The following is a 9,584-nucleotide window of genomic DNA, read 5'->3' as shown; positions in this document are numbered from 1 at the left end:
CGCTTCGACATTGTAACTTATAGCTCATGCTTGAGCAGCTCACAATAGGCTGATGGTGTTGAAGAGTTTTATTCTAGTTTGCTTTTTTAATAAGGTTTATTAGTACATTCATTCATTTATATACTGACCCAAAACTTACTTATATTCAATGGTATTTAATTATTTGATCACAACTACTAACGAGCATACTTTTAATACCACATGCAAGTGATCTTTTCTAGCAACATTTCATGTTTTCTTATGAAGCTGGATGTGAAAGCCGTCCGGAAATCGTAGCCCAGGATAAGCATCATCGTCCCTTTGCTGAGGGCTTTCCATCTATATTCAAGAAAAAACATGGTATTATTAGCATCGTTATACAGTTTTGAGGCTTTTGTACATCATCATCTGTATGGTCAGATATATTCATATTCTTTTACCTGTAATTGGTGACCAAGCAGTGGAGGAACATAGCCATTTGCAACTTGGCAAACTCAGCACCAACACATAACCGCAAACCACCCCCAAAGGCCATAAAATCCTTAGAGCCACCAACTGGTTTCAGGAGTATCCTGTACCATGTAAACATATGTCATCAAAACAGCACTTTGCACTGAGAACACAGTTGAGGACATGATATTTTAAAACCATTTAGGTCAATTATTACTTGTTTCTAAGTATGAGTTTCACATACCTTCCATCTCCATGGATTGAATGCCAAGGGGTCCTCGTAAACATTTGAATTCAGGTGCGCAGCAGATGGACTGATCATGATCTTTGATCCTTCTGGGATAGTGTACCCTGAGTGCATAAGTTCAAGTGAGGATATATACACTGATCTATCCTATAGGAATACCATACCCTAGTAGAAATTTTTTTACTGCACATGGTGGAAATCAAATGCATATACATACCCTTTATGTGTACGTCCTGGTTTGCTTGTCTGAACACCACTGGAGCGATGTTTGCGAGCCTAAGAGATTCATGTACAACCTATATGCGATGTAGAAAGTATATCAGGTGCCAGATAACTATTGGATTGGATTCTTCCATGGACCAGAGATACATTTGAGAGTTTTTGTTTGTTTTTTACAATTTTATATATAGCACATACATGAGATGTGAATTTCATAGACTTGTACTCCTCCCAGGTGATATCCGAGTCTGACTCCACCCTTCTTTCCATGATTTTTTCATGCTCCTCCTGAAAACATTTCACATGAAATACATCTTTGACTGACACAAAAGAGTTGTGGCCATAAAGCGTTTACTTACGGTCAATTCTTGCAAGGCTTTTGGATTGTCCGTTAGAAACTTGAGTATCGCGGTCAGTCCCATCGACGTCGTCTCGTGGCTTGCAAAGAGGAGCAAGAACAATAAGTCCAACGCGATGTTCTCGTTCATTATAGGGTTTGGCTTCTTCATCTCATCGATCACAAGATCGAAGAAATCCACGGTCTTGCGCTCGGCTGCGTTCCTGCGCTCATCGAGCTGCTGCTTGAGTACCTTCATGACGTTCTTGCGTCCCTGTGGATAGTTGGAGATTATAGATGAAGTGGTTAGGTGATCGACATGAGTAGCACTCTTCTGGTCCTAAGTTTGACTCCCGCAGGTTGTGTGTTTTTTTAATTAAACTCGATCAGACGGTGTCAAATCACGTTGCTTATCATGCATGTACCTGCATGCATTTATAGAAGGCTGTTCCAGGAACGCAGATTGGGAATGACAACAGCCCCTTGGTCCAGGCGTCGAAGCATTTCCACAGGCTTCCTCCTGATGCCACGTCGTCGTGGCTGATCAGCTTCTTTGCCGTGACGCCAAATATCATCTGCACGCGCGCACAGATCGATCGATGGTGGCATGATGCAAAAGCATAAACGACACACACCGTCCTAGAAGTATTACCCTGGAGGTGGCCGTCCTGACCTCGACGTCCGGCCGGTCGAGCCATGAGCTGAGCTCGTCGCGCGCGCTCCGCTGCACGTCATGGAGCAGCACCAGGCGGAGGGCCTCGGGCCCAAAGAGGCGGAGCACGAGGTTCCTAATGTGGCGGTGGAGCGGGCCGAGCATGGAGACCATGTTGTTAGCGCCCAAGACACGCATGAAAGAGGAGGGGTACCAGATCTGGAAGCCACGCTCCTCCTCCTGCAGCACGCGCGCGTTCAGCTCCGGGTCCAGTGACACGATCAGGTCCTCGCCGACTATGTTCGTCCGGAAGATGGGCCCCAGCCTGCATGCAACGAGCCAACGACGTCGACGGTCGGCCGGCACTTACCTTATTAGATGCTGGTGGCTCACTTACATAAAATTATCTCAAAGGGCCTATATGGCACCTGGTTGGTAAATAACTAAAGTCGTGGAGTATATATTATTATTTATTTTTTCCGGTGGTAATATATGTACTTATACTGGAGTATTGAAGAGTTGTCCTTGCGATCCATATATTAGGTCTCGTTCGGTTTGCTTGGGATCGATTCCCGGCCAACGTTTCCTTTGATAATTTAAATAACCTAGGAACGGTTCCAGCCAAGAACAACCCGAAATGGGGATAACCGAATGGGGCCCTAGGCAGTTCTCAATAATGGACGATTGTCAAGAGTGTCGTATCGTCTTTAGAGGTTTAGTTCCCAGTGGATCGGAGTATTTCCTTTGTTGGTGCACAATTTTACTTCACAGTTTTATTGGTTGTCCAAAAGCATTTAATGTTTTTATGATGTACGTTGAGGTCCTAATTCATGGACTTGAATCGAGTTACTTCCACTGGAGTTTTATTTCCAGTTTAATTTAATTTCTACATCATGTTTCACCCTGGTCAAACTCAAGCCTTCTCTCTTCTCGTAAATTTCATACGGTGTCCTGGTGACACTCCAATAAAACTTACACTTAAAATGGCGCACACAAAGTGGTATATGTGTCTATAATAAATACAATCTTAAGGGGTGTTTGTCACGGCTCCTTCTGAGGGGCTCCCTCAATTTTTACTGAAAAACGGCTCCTATAGGAAAACGTTTGGCAGAGCTAGAGCCAGAGCCCGATCCGGAGCTGGAGAGGAGGCCTGCCAAACAGACCCTTACTATTACTAATTAGAGGCCTCAACAGAGGCACCACGTTAATTCTCATCAGACGCGCTATAAAAAAGATAAATCCTATAAACTCTCACAATAATCAGAAACACATCTGGCCTTTGATTTGTTAGACTCTAATTATCTTCATTGATAATAGTCATTGGATCTACTGTAGCTCATTAAAAAATTACCCACCACTGTTATTATGAAAAATATATAAAGTAACCCCCTAATTTTCCATGTAAATTACCCACCTCTACCATTACAAAAGATAATTCAAATTAACCCCCTAAATTTATATCTAAATTACGACCTTGTCCATTATGAAACCTAATTTAAAATAACCCCGTAACATTGCATCTAAATTACCCAACTTTATCATTATCAAAGATAATCTAATCCTCTAGCTTTGTATCTAAATTACACACATCTACATGTAAATAGTAATATATATTATTACAAAAAATAAATCAATATCCATAAAGTACGATACATATATATATCTTACTTACAGACTTTTATAATCGTAAAATAAAATAATTATAACGCTATATTTCACCGTGTATATCAAATAAACATGTATACATTAGGATAAATATTTATTTTAACAACTTATAAAACATGAAAAATATTCACTTAACAAAACAACACTTTATATTAGTACTCCATGATAAAAAAATTATAAGTTATTATTTTAAATAAGTTTATAATTTTTTACTGAAACATTACGTCATATCAATATTATTAATTTAATTTTATGCATACTATGGTATATAAATAATACTATACACATATAATCCTATGATATAACACATTCAACATGTTTAGTGTCGGGATGCAAGCCAAGTTTTAACTTATGTGGAAAACAATACTATTAGAACCTAAACTCTTTTTAATATTTTTTTTGAATAAAAGATAAAGAATACTAGAATTTCTAATTAACATGTGACAAAATTGCAACAACTTGATTAAAAGTTAAAATATAAACTATAGATTTACTAAGTCACAAAAAGAATTGTATCAATAGTTTATATATCTTATGAGTAGATTTCAACTAAATACATGTCACAATAGAAAAAAAATGATAAATACTAGAAATTCTAACTAGATGTCCTCACTAGAGCTTGCATGTTAATCATCACAAGACTTGATAGGAAAACAAATTAAAGATAGATCCTAAAAATTCTCATAAAAATAAAAAACATCTTACCATTAGTTAGGTATAACTTAGTCACCATTAATAGTAATAATAGCTATTGGATCTATTCTATTTTATAAATAATTATCCACTTCTGCTATTGTGTAAACAATATAACTAACTCATGACTCTAATTTATATTGCCCACATATGTCATTAAGAAACATGATCTAAAGTAGACTTAAATTTGCATTTAAGTATTGATGTCCTCTTATTATGATCAATAATTTACATAAGAGAAAGTATAAACAAGGGTTGTAAGCCGGCTGAATGCTGAGGTAGATGAGAGAGAAGGAGAGAGAGGAGAAACGGGTCATAAGTTTACAGCCGGTTTGAACACAAAACCAATAAACTCTATGAGAGGGACAAGTGGACCATGTATTAATAGTGAAGATATAGCTACTATATAAGTGGGTTAAGAGAGGTAGGCTACAAGAATTCATACAGCCAGCAGCCGACTGTATTATTAGCCTTGCTCTAACTCAGTTTTCATCTCATTATTAGAAAAATTAAATACCCCCTCAAATCTACATCTAAATTATCAACTTCTCTTATTACAAAAAAGTTGTTTAGATGATGAATAGAGCATATATATATATATATATATATATATATATATATATATATATATATATATATATATGTGTGTGTGTTTCTACATTACCCACCTCTATCAATATTGATATAGTAAAATTTAATTAATGTAAATATACACGTCGTTCCAACAATCACGAGCAATAAAATAATATGTTATGTTTCATCGTATAAAAAATATTTTCCTAACAACTCATATACTAATGATACTAAATTATCTAAACCATATAACCATACCTCTAATTTATATGGATTGTTACTTTAGATATATTTATGAAATTTAACTAAAATGTTTGACATGTCTATATTGATAATATAACCATAACTGCAAATATAATTCCTTCATAAGAAAATTCAATCATCTTGAGAAGTGTGGGAGACCACTGGTGGCTATATTTTTTTGGCCCTTTAAGAATACTTTAGAGTAAAAAGTCGATCATTATAAGGTATATGTATTAAAATTCTCTTGAGGTTGGCACGGCTACTCTATCCGAGATCTCACTTCAAGTTCTATGACTTATCTAAGCGATATGGTGCATGTTTCAAATAATGACTTATGCTATTGTAGTACTTAAGAACATACTCTATGGCCTAAAATTCTTATTTTAAGAAGTGCAAAAAGGAGAGTTATTGAAAGATACAATAAGCACAAAGAGTTTCAACTTAACTTGAGGCGATAAAAATGATCCGTACCAGTTGATAAGAATAAAATTTGAAAAATCAAAATTTAGATTCATGGGTTCATAAGATACATGATGCAACAAGAGCCACCATGATTAATGATAAGGTTTCAAAATAATTTCATATTTAAAATATATAGAGGTGCCATACAAATGAAAAATATGAATATGGATAAAAAATATATAGATTAGTTCCTCGAGAAAAATAGTAGTTAATAAGTTCATGGTAACTAGATACAGACTACAGAGTATCTAATACGTCTATTATGTTAGAAAATAGACAAATAGAAAATATATAATTTAATATAAGTGATTCTTTATTAGTCAGATGTACTCCCTCTACTATAAATATAAAACGTCTTGAGTTTCTAAATACCTAACTTTTGTTATACACTTAAATGTACTGTTTAGATAATAGTAAAAATAATATAACTTGAAAAGCCAAAACACCTTATAATTTAAAATGAAGTGATTGTTAAGTAGTACCCAATACTTATATCTTCTAAAATTTTAACCCATGCGAGAGCACGAGATGATGGACTAGTATATATAATAATAGACATATATATGGTAGTACTAAATATATATATACCTCTCCAACCGTCGCTTGAAGAAGGGCACTAGCTCAAGGGTCGGGGACGCTGCGAAGAACTCGAGCGTCTCACCGAGGAGCGGCAGGCCCCTGGACCCCGGCGGCAGCATCCCTTCTTCACCCGTCCGGCCGTTCATCCATTTGAAGGCCAAACGGAGAAGCAAGATAGCTCCCAGAGTCACTGACAGAACAGCCAAGTAATTCATCGACATTGCTAACAATGTAGTACTTGCTCTGCAACTCGGCTAGCTATGCCACCTTTATTTGCTGTTTACGGGTGCGGCCGGCCAGTCATTTATATAGCAGCTTGCAGAGTAGCAGTAGCTATAGACATGCTTGCCAGAGTCATTGTTTTCTTTTGTCTAAAACATTCTGGATTCATCACAATGCTATAGACATGCCTGCCAGAGTCATTGGTGGTTGACCCTATCGTCGCGTCAACATCCATCATCACCTCAAGTTTTTCCGATACAAAATTTGGAATACTCACTGACACAGTGAATTGCTGATCTCTGCACATCACAATCGCCCATGTCGTGAGCATATTTGTGTAAACTTGTAATCCTCTTCTTGCGAAGAAAAAGAATTGAACGTTGTCCATCGCACCACTCGCGAGCTTCTCATGTGTGCGCATCGGAGAATGGATGGACCAATTACACGTGAGATATCAAAAAGCAATATGTTTTTTCGTGATTTCACTGTAATTTGGCAGCGTATTTTTTTTTTCTTCCATAGCTCACCATCATAAAAGCTGTTGGATTTGATCCACGACTGTTAAAATCAGCACATTCTGTTTGTTTCTTGGCCTTTTGTCAACATCGATGGTGGTACCAAAACTTTTTGGCTAGGAGCACGGCAAAAGAGCGCCACAACAATGTTAGAGATATTGTGAGAAGATAGGATGAGATGGCAAAGCATAGAGTACAGGAGAAGGTGTAGTGGTGTGAGCGTCCAAAGTGTTTTGGTAAATTTTTTTTGGTGTGTTAAGATATTGGTATCTGGCTTGGGTAGCTATTTTATATATACATGCAATCCCTTCTTTTGAACTTTGTTTAGCTTGGATAGCTAACCTAAACGCTAAATAGTAAACAATCGATCACCTTTTATTTAGCGTCTAGACCGTTTAGACAGTGTTTAAACGGAGTTAAACGACATAAATAGTTTTGAATAGTAACATTAAAATATACATTTATATATGAAGAAGTCAAATATGCTAGAAAGTATACATATTTATGTATGTAAAAATAAGTATTCTGACAAATATTTTTTTGGAACAAAATTAAATTAAATCTCAATCCATCTCATATACTTACTAAGTTAGTTGCCAGTTGCCAATGGGGGTAGTTGTAATCCCCTATTGACTAAATGGTGAATTAAAGGACAGTTTATCTCATTTAATCACGTTTAATTCAATTCTGTTTAGATCGTTTTGACAACTTTTTCATGGTTTAAATGGGTTTAAACAGTCCAACCGTTTTTCACCGTTTAGAGTCTAAACAAGGTGGTTGGCTTTCGTTTACTGTCCAAACGACTTGAACAGACTAACGGCTATTTAGGTAAACAGTGTATTATATGCTAACTTTTTATTTAGATATTTTCCAACATATATGAAAAATCAAATAACTACTTTTATTTAGGTGTATGCAATGCAAGTTAGTAATTTTTTAATTTTGTAATTCTGAATTTAACTATATACTAATAAGTATGGACTCTTTGGTTAAACCTAGACCGTTAGACCATCATAAAATTCAACCGTTCATACTCTTGTTTTTTATTAGTCTCGTAATTTTTAGGCCAGCTCACGAACACGAGGGCTCCTTTTAACACTATTGTATTAATATGAATAGATAGATAGATCAGATCCTTTTCAAAAGAAATATATATCAACTTGACTAAAGAAGGATATATTTTGTAGTGTTGACTTGAAAAATAAGCGTAACTGTAACATCAGTGGCATTAGTTTTAATCGAATATAATGCTAAACATCTACGGAGTATTTCTCCAGAATCGTTGTGTCGTCACAATTGATCCTTGGAGGTACTGAATCAAGACTGACCCGGCCGTTACGGTCCTAGGTGTGTGAACTGACTTGTTCAAGCCAAATATATAAGCATTTCTTCAGATCATGTGAACATCATAGATTTACGGCGCATAGTAAAAAATACTGTAGTAGGCAGGACTCCATTTAGAATAGTGCAACTTGGCACCGCATGCAGAAAGCGGGTGAAGCTTTGTTTGAACCAGAACTTATCAACTGCAACTATACAGCCAGCTGCTGGTTGTAGGTAAACTTACAGCCAATTTATCAGTCCGTTTATATAGTAGTTAGCACTACTTCAACAGCATTTTTCAGCGAACGAACAATGTTTTCCTCTCACAATAAATCAGCATAAGCCAAGTTTCAGCGAAATGAACAGTAGCTGGCTATAAGATTTCTTGGTTCTTGTGTATAAGCTGGCTATAAGTTTACAGCCCGCTGTTGACTGTGTAATTTGGCTATTTAATTGATATGTATATGATCAGCCAAATTATTTTAGTGGTAGCTGGTGGTTAGGTTTAACAGCCAAATTTTCTTTAAGGATTGTAACAGGTTGGAGGAACGATCAACTTTGATATTTGTGGGGCTGGAAGCGAGATATATGAGGAGATCATTGAGAAGCAACTTGTTATTTTTCATCAAGCCAAATGACCAGCGTATACCTTGCTTCCGTGGAGAGGATTCCCAGTACGTGATTGATGATGAATGGAGGCTCAGCCAGTAATAATCATGGTAAGAAACCAGGATCGTGCGTATGAACGAATCTTCATGGCGTGCTTACTGATCCCTGACGTACGAGTTTATTTTGTTTGGTTCTGGTGGAGTAGGAGCTGGAAGTATTAGTCATAGAAAATAGGGAGATTATTTGTTTGGCCAGGTGAAGGGAAAAGGACTTCTACTCGATCGTACTAGATCGAGGATGATATCATGTTCATTATAAATATAGTGGGCAAACGGCCGATTGTCTCTCTAGCCAATCGACATCTACTATTTTTCATCGTTATTTTTCTTTCTTCTACCATGGGACAATAGTACATGCCGAACCCTAATCTCTATTAGGGATGGGCTTTGTTGTGGTACCTCCAAATGACTATGAGTCATTCATTTAATAAGATTATATGGTTAGGATGATCTTTACCGTTTTGCGCTGAAAAACGGCCAGCTCTCCTCCATGAAAGCAAGGAATCATTTGCTAGTTTGTCATGGATTTGCTATTTTGCGCTGAAAAACGGACGGCTCTCCTCCATGAAAGCAAGGAACCCCTTTGCTAGTTTGTCCTAGAAAGTAGTTGTCCATCGTCGCGAAAGAACGATGTTTATCGTGGTGTCACGTGATCAACTTTTTGCGGCAATCCAATTGGCGACTCCGCTGGGGACCAAATTCTTCATCGACAAACAAGAGGCCGATTTTAACATTGATTCAGCCATCTATCAAGATG

At 36.9% G+C, this 9,584-nt stretch overlaps 1 pseudogene; it reads right to left on the bottom strand.

The window, feature by feature from the left end:
• Positions 1–228: 228 nt before the first annotated feature.
• Positions 229–6,320, bottom strand: LOC136538526 (cytochrome P450 87A3-like; annotated as a pseudogene).
• Positions 6,321–9,584: the final 3,264 nt, after the last annotated feature.

The sequence above is a fragment of the Miscanthus floridulus genome, chromosome 2 (assembly GCF_019320115.1).
Source record: "Miscanthus floridulus cultivar M001 chromosome 2, ASM1932011v1, whole genome shotgun sequence".
NCBI classification, from domain to species: Eukaryota; Viridiplantae; Streptophyta; class Magnoliopsida; order Poales; family Poaceae; genus Miscanthus; species Miscanthus floridulus.
The sequence above is the reverse complement of the archived record's forward strand: the minus strand, read 5'-3'. Positions and strand labels throughout refer to the sequence as shown.